This window comes from Parambassis ranga, unplaced genomic scaffold (assembly GCF_900634625.1).
Source record: "Parambassis ranga unplaced genomic scaffold, fParRan2.1 scaffold_21_arrow_ctg1, whole genome shotgun sequence".
NCBI lineage: Eukaryota > Metazoa > Chordata > Actinopteri > Ambassidae > Parambassis > Parambassis ranga.
In genome coordinates, this window is record NW_021144767.1 from 9,656,618 (window position 1) to 9,664,687 (window position 8,070).

Consider the following 8,070-nt stretch of genomic DNA (forward strand, 5'->3'; position numbering starts at 1 on the left):
ACGCTACCACAAAAGCACTTCAACAGAGAAGAAGACACGGGGCAAGCACGCAAAACTTGTGCGATGGAGACATAATACCATGGATCTAAAAACTTCTTAGTTATGGTCCACTTGCTGCTCGCTGTGTTAGTAGAGGAGCAGAGTGCTGTTAAAGGTTTGTTGTTGACGGAGTGAGCGCATGCGGGTTGAGGGGGAGGTGGAGCTGTGTCATCATCCACACTGAGACATGGAAACAGCATTTTCAAACGTATCCACCCTGGGACCTCGTTTTCAAAAGCTGTTGTTTTGGCACGTCTGAAACGTCGGCTCCGTGTGGACGAAACGCCCGAACCATGCAAAGCTTTAGTGGATACGACCGTGTTCATCTCTGTGCGGACGCTGCGTCAGATCACAGGACTGACACGCTGTTCACTGCACACAGCAAATTTCAGCAATTTCCACCTTTGGTATGCGGACGAACTGATTGACCGTGCTGATCAAACGTTATCAAAGGCCTTTCTTTAAGTTAAAGCGCGTGGCCACTGTGGCGTCACTTCGCCATTCATACACGAACAGCTCTCTCTCCTACATACTTGCTCCAAACTGCTTCAAACTTTCTGCACATGCTCAGAGCTCCGCCCTGAAAGTCTCTATGTCATCATGATCTGTGTCGCTCATGGCGCTTCCTTGTGGTGGAGACAGGAATTGCCATGTTCTACACTGACATGCACATGTCTCTCACCGTTTAAACCTTCCCCGTCACAACCAAATGAGCATCACAGACTTGAAGTCCCACAGAGACTGCCGTGGTCGCGTGGAGTACAAGGGCCCGATCGCTGCTTGCAGCGTTCATTTTTTTGGGGGGTTTCGTGTTGAAAATAAAATGGTCAGCTGACAGCTTTGTCTGTGCCAGTGTATGTACCACTGTGTTATTAGTTCATGTCATGGGTCTCGTCAGTGATCTCCCATGTTGGTGGACTGTAACCAGCTTACCAGGATCAGGTTTATGTTCAAGCTCTCTCTGTCACTGTTGAAACCAGGAAGAGGGGCACCCTCCCTTAATGATGTCACCATGTACTGTAACTTTCTTTATATATATATATATATATATATATATTGCAATAATAACTAACAGAGTATGTTCTTCATTATGTTGATGAAAGCATGTGGTTCTTTATGTGACGGCGTGCATCAAATCTGATTCATTCACAGTAAGAAAATTAGAAAAAGGTATTGATCAGCGAGCAGAACGAAGTAATGAGTGGCTGCAGAGCCAGAGAAATGAGCACATTAACACAATATATCTCCACCCCCGGCCCCCTCCAACTACAAATTAGTCTTAGAAACAAATGAGCATCAGGCCAGGTCCAGAAACTCACATTTAACAAAAAACTCTGTAATTGGCTTCCTCTGCAGGTTCTCTCTCATTTCCTCTTTGGCAATCCTACATTTTCACTCCACCACCCAACTTTGCAACATATTATCAGAAAATACTGGAAGATAAAGCTGGGAGTCCTCAGGACCCTGCAACACAGAGCACAAACTGTACCCTGCAGCTCAGAGAAGAAGGAGGAGCAGCAGCACATCAGGAAGGCCCTGCAAACATCCCAACTGGGCACTAAATGACCCACAACAACACTGAGACAGAACCTGGTTCACCTGAAGGACAAGATTCCCAGGGAGAAACACAGCAATGTGATATATGCAGTCCAGTGCAGTGAGGAATGCTCTGATCTGTACATTGGAGAAACAGAAGAATGGCTCAGCACAGGAGAGCCACCTCCTCAGGACAAGACTCAGCTGTTCACCTCCACCTCAGAGACAGAGGACACTCCTTTGAGGACAACAATGTCCACATCCTAGACAGAGAGGAAAGGTGGTATGAAAGAGGAGTCAAGGAAGCATCTATGTTAAGCTGGAAGAACCTTCCCTTAACAGAGGTGGAGGCCTCAGACATCATCTTTCTACCACATACAATGCAGTGATTCCATCCATTCCAGGAAGCTTCACTCCAAGTCACATGCTCACAGCAAGAACAATGGACTCCCCACCTGTCCCACCACCACGTGTCAGTCAGTTGTTTTAACATGGTATCACCAAATTGCATGAATAACACGCCAGTTCTTATGTCAGGTTATGATTTGATGAGAGGTCAAACTGTGGAAACACATCCCTGCGCACAAAGGCAGAAAAGTACACAATATCATTTGTTGCTGTTAGATCCAGTTTTGTTTAAACATTGTTCTCTCTTTGGAGATGCCAATGTCAATTCAGTTTTATTCATCATAACTTGGTTATTGTTACTTTTTTATGCGTCTCGGTTGCTGATCCTCTCACCTCCAGGTGCATTTTGGGAATTGAGATATTCTTCAATATGGTTTATAGAGTTTTTCCAGGTCAGAGGGTGGAAGGCTAGAGATGAGGAAAAGCAGAAAGCACTGTGAGAAATTAAATGTCACATTTTAAATTTGAGGCTACAAACCAGAAATGCTGGAAACACACATAAGTCCACTGATTGATTGTTGATTTCTGTCTGAATCAGAGGCTTCTCTTCTTAATAACAAAGCTTGAATAGCTCCATAACAACACAATAATAGAAATAGAGCAGATATAGACCATGTGACCTGTGTTTCCTGCCTGATGTGGTTAAAGTCATATGATCAGCTTTTTTTCTGATCAGAGGTAAAAGCGTGGAGCCCATCCTCCACACCTTTACCCCTCCCTCCCTTTTCCACTCCATTGCTTCCAATACAGAGAAGATAAATCAAGTGCCATGAGTCCATTGATGTGAGGGGAAATAGATGGGCCATTTGTTGACAAAACTCATTTTCCCACTTCCAGGTAATAAAGTACACTGTGTTGTTTTTTTTTGGCTGTAAGCTGGAGGTTTGCCACCCCATCCACCTTTTTTTCCTGTGTCACTTGTTTGTCTTGACAAATGGGTGTTGGGTAGCAGACGGTCATGGTGACTGGACCTGCTACACACACACATTTACACTCAGTCTGGCCCTGCCTGGAACAGACACCTGCTGTAGTTGCGGAACAGGTGCGCTCTGCTAATAAACTCAGCAGGAGCTTGTATTTTGCTGCCTCTGTTATTCCTCAGTCTGCATTTAGATTCACTCTGCTCAGAACCAAAACTGACATCAACATGGACGCACACAATAAATAGAAAAATGAATTATGAGTTTTAACTGATGCCCATGTTGATCAGAACAAACATACCTAGGAGACTTCTGCCATGAACGCTTTTTTTCTATCCATATACACTTATATGCCCTAGAGGGGTGGTTTGACTGAATGTGTGGATAGTTTGCTGGTTACAGCTCATTGATCTGTCTCAGAGTCTCAGGAGGAAAAAAAAAGCTTCAGGCTGTTGGACGTCTCTCTTTACACTATAACTCGATTGCTAAGGAGCCCCGTGGCAGAAATCCAGTTTGAATGCTGCGAGAAAATGTTGAATCACTTAGAGGACCACAGAGGAATAAATTGGGGGAAAACAGATGCAGTATTGTGCTTATTGTGCAGTAATGATATACTGCACAATAACAAAAATACTAAGAAGCCATTTGCTTCAGACACTGTTTGATGTATTGGGAAATGCACTTGCTGAATTTTTTGTTGACACTTATCTGAGCAGATTGATACCAAACATGACATGTTAGCTAGGAAGTAATTAGCTTAGCTTAGCATCAAGTCAAGTCAAAAAGGCTAGTATGCTCTGTCCAGAGGTCAAAACACACCAACCAGCACCTTTTAAGCAATAAAACACATACATACATGATTTGAAAGTTGAAGAGTAGAACTGGAAATTAGGCTAAAGATTAGGCTTTTTCTTACTGAGGCTAAGTCATAAAAAAAGAATATGGGTTCAAACGGTTTAGAATGCACCTGTAAAACCAATTCTAATTTGTACAGTTCAGTTGAGACATGAATGTATGCTTATCATAGCTGTCCTCCACATTCATTTCATTTCTAGGAGCCGATTCATTTGCTCAACAACTTTGCCTCTTTCTAAACTCACTCCCACCTCCTACATGTTCATGACTGTAGAAAGGCAAGCAAATAAATATGATATTTGTCAGGTGGCGTGTCTCACATTTTGTTGCTCTACATTTGGTTACCTGCAGGCTGCGGTGAGCCAGGACTAATTTTATAAGCAAGCGCAGGGAGAATTTAATAAATGTGATGTGGTGTTTGTTCGCTCTCAAGTGACAGTTTCACTCCTATTGTAAAATGCTTGCACGTACAGGCAGTCACACACGGCAGAGATGTGTGTGTCCATGTGAGCCTAATACACTTTTCATTCAAGTGCACACATACATATGCAGACGGTGGAGTCTGTGAGCTGTAAAGCTGGGTGTGATGCTGTAAACGTTTCTCAGCCAGGTCTCAGCGGAGGACGAGGAGGAGGAAGGAAATCAAAGCGTCACATTATTGCACACATGGAACCATTCAAATGCAGCTCTGTAGTGGATTGCTGGAAAGTTTTCTCACAGGGGAGCGATACGAGAGTGCAGTGACTACACCAACATAAAGGCCAAAGGAACTGCTTTGTTTTGGGGGGACGTCATTCCTCAGCATGCCAAAACAATAAAAGAACCATTTAAGAATCTTTTGTATTACATGCATAACCCCTTTTAATTTTTTATCTTTTATTTTCAATCATTTCAAGTGGATGAACCAATAAATCTTGAATACAATTGTTAACAAGTTGACAGAATTGAACCTGATGTTTTGTAGAGTATTAGCATTCGTAGCTTTTTGCTGCGTCAGTCATTGCTATAGGCTTTCATTGTAGCAGCGTTAGCTTCGTGACTTCACCGTGACTCGCTCTGCTAATGATTTTATAACCTTTTAGCAGAAATGTAATTGCCAGTAGGTGACATTACATGCTGGCATGCGAGGATCATGTTGTGTTGTTGGTAGCTAGTTCAACAATAGACTGTAAATATCGATGGATGATGAGGTTCTGCTTCCGCACAGTGCAGCCAAAATATTTCACTTGCAATGCAACGTTGGTAAAAAAAAAGTCGCGCACAGTCAAGCACACCCCGCCTTGCATTGAATGGCTGCTGACCATCGTGGTACATGGAGGAGGTGGTTATTACTGCAGCCAGCAACCAGGGGGCAGTAGAGATTTGGCCCTACTTTAGGGACTTTGTGTTGTCATCAGTCTTTATTTAGAGTCAATGAGTTCAACAAGTACTATTAGCGTTGTGTCATTTTTTATGTACTTGTGCCATAAACTTGTACAAGACTGTTCTGTAGCTGTATGAGGTCCAGGACTAGGTTTCCAAGAATTATTGATAATTCCCTTTGGGATATCTGTCGCTAGCATCACACATATTGGCCTAAGCCTGCGAAAGCTTGCCAGGCATAGCAACAGTAACTAAGGAGTAACTAAGGAGGACGGGGTTTCCAAAAGGTCAATTCTGAATCATCGCTCTTTCGGTGCATTGGAGGCAGAGCGAGCAGCACACTCCTGTCATGGCCCTTTGAACTTGGAGTGAACTTCTCTCCTTTTTCCTCTCATCTTAGCGGCCTGACACTAAACGCATTTTTCTTTCAGAAAGTATTGATCTCTCTCTCGCTGCTGCAGGTATGAATAAATCGCAAGAAAGTGACAGAGAATCTGCTGTGGCCGGCAGACGCTGAGGGGTGGAGGAGGCTCACACAGCTAGGTTCAAACAGGACTGTTTGAAGAGCGGGGCACACGGCCATGACCACAGCTGCAGCCTGCCGAGGTGGAACAATGAGAAAAGCTTCCTACTTTGCCTGCATGTGTATTTATCTCCTACAGATGTACCCTTTAGAAATGTGTTCATGCCATTTTTGATTCACTTTAGACCAGTTTATAAAATCTGACTTCCTTTCTGAGTCCAGTCCCTCATTTTGATCACAGTACCATCAATTTAGATTTTATACAAGACACCATATCTGGGAATAAAGTGAGTGTGCGTTTGTGTATTTTGCACCAGACGTCTCATTTTGGCTCTGCGGTCAGGGTCACTGCTGTTGTTCATCATCCCCCTTCAGTCGAGCAGAGAGGTGGATTTACGCTTCTGCTGAGTAAGCACTTCCCCAACCACGCCCCCGCCAAATCAAATGCCACCCCATCTCCTGAGGTATAAATCATGCTTAGACACACACACACTCAGAAACAGAGAGAGAGTGAGAGAGTAAAGGTCAGACAAACACCTCTCTCACTCATTCCAGCTTCATCAAGTTTTCACATGCATGTTGTTTCTTGCCTTTAACAGCTGTGTGAGTTTTCTTCTTCAGATGTGTTGGAGTTGTTTATTAATGATTTAAAAACAACAAAAAAACCTAAACATCCGTCTCTCCATATATTCATACACATGTTTATTAAGTTAGAGCTCCCCCAGTATTGGACTTTAGGAACTGATAGTTTTAAATGATGATAATTTAAATGATGATTTAAACTGATGGTTTTAAAGTATATATTAATATACAGGATCAATATTTGTACATGCACAGTTTACAGTGAAAGTGTAGCTAGCTACCTTGCTATATATTTGTCAGGGACAGGCATGAACCGTTTTGTTTTTATCATTGTTTTATATTATGCTCAGTAAAACTATCAGCCAATCAGTATTAATAGATTAGATTCAGTTTAGATCAGACTGGATTATCTTGGATTAGACTCAACATGATTGTACAAGGCAACAAAAGATAATAGCAGACAGATATATCAGTCAGCTCTAATATATATTGTTATGAACAATAATATATTGTTTATATAGAACAAGCAGCATGCAGAAAATGTCCTCAGGGGAAGTCACCTGAATATTCAACTTATTCCATCAGTTTAGCATTTGTTTCTAGTGTGTACAAAAATGATCATAAACCTGATTCAGCTATAGCTTCTAAAAGTGTCAGTCCCTGAAAGTGTGCCAGTGCAACCAGTGGATTACTGCCAGGCTGATGTATGACTGATGTGATGCAGTCTGATCACATTTTTATTGCACAGTTTATCAACACTACACTCGCTGTCTTCCCCTCTTACACCATACGACTGTTGATTTGGGCTGCACGCAACTTTTCATTTATATGTGTTTACTATTATGACCTTCGCTGTTAGTAATGCAGGGTCTGTTGCTAAGGTTTTTCCCCAGCCAGCCCAAAGCTCACCGTGGATAAGTATGAGAGGCCTGAGGCTGCAGCTACATGACACATGACTGATGATTATAGTCTTTGGGTAAAGACAGAAGCAGCAGGCGGGCTGATGTTGCACAGGCAGCACTTTTAATTCACCTGAAAACAGACATAAGCTTTAAGTAATACAAATCAGAGGCAGGTCAGATGCCTGTAAATAGGTGTCTGAACGTTTTAGGACCACTGGCACTGTTTTTAATCGCTCAGTCAAAAATATAAGTGCACAGTGTCGTTCATTGGATTGTGACGCCAGCATCAGTCAGCCATGTTTTTCTCTTTGAGTTTTCTAAATGCTACATATGGTCCATGTCTGGTGCTGGGAATGTGGAGCTGCACCATGCCAGTCACAGGCCCTCATTCAGTGCATCCAAAGTAGCGCTCACATTCTATGATGCTCTGATTGGATGCAGACAAAGAACAACAGACAGAGACTAATGGACAGCAGGGATCAGAAAGAGACAACCAGACAAAAACTAATCTCATCCATCTGCACAGGTCAGATTTCACACAGGAAATGGGTTTTTTACTCTCTTCACTCCTCATCGATCCTTCCCTCCGCTCACCTTCTCTTGTTATTTCCATCACTGCCATCTTTCTCTCACCTTCACATGGATGGATGGGAAATAAAAAGTCTGCAGAGCTTTGCAGAGAGTTTCCTTCTCTCTGAGGATTTTGTAGTCCTTTATGAAGAACAGCCCTCTGCAGAAGAGATTTAAATAGAAGGTAGCAGCATGTTGATCCATAGGATGACAATGACCAGCATCTTCTCTGAGACTATTTCATTAGTGAGAGGCTCAGGCACAACATGAACAGCACACATTTGGCCTTCTCACCAGAGCAGATGTCACTGAGTTCATGGATTTCTTCCTGAACCCTGAGGAGGAGGAGGTCCTGCAGGATTTCCTGCTGCTG

The 8,070-nt window shown here is 42.9% G+C and overlaps 1 long non-coding RNA gene across 1 annotated transcript; it reads right to left on the reverse strand.

Annotated features, from left to right (window-relative positions):
• Window positions 1–7,510: 7,510 nt before the first annotated feature.
• On the reverse strand, window positions 7,511–8,070 carry LOC114429829 (uncharacterized). Its single transcript, XR_003669948.1, has 2 exons — window positions 7,992–8,070; window positions 7,511–7,857 (listed from the first exon to the last, which is right to left on the reverse strand). It is a non-coding gene; the product is annotated as an uncharacterized LOC114429829 (long non-coding RNA).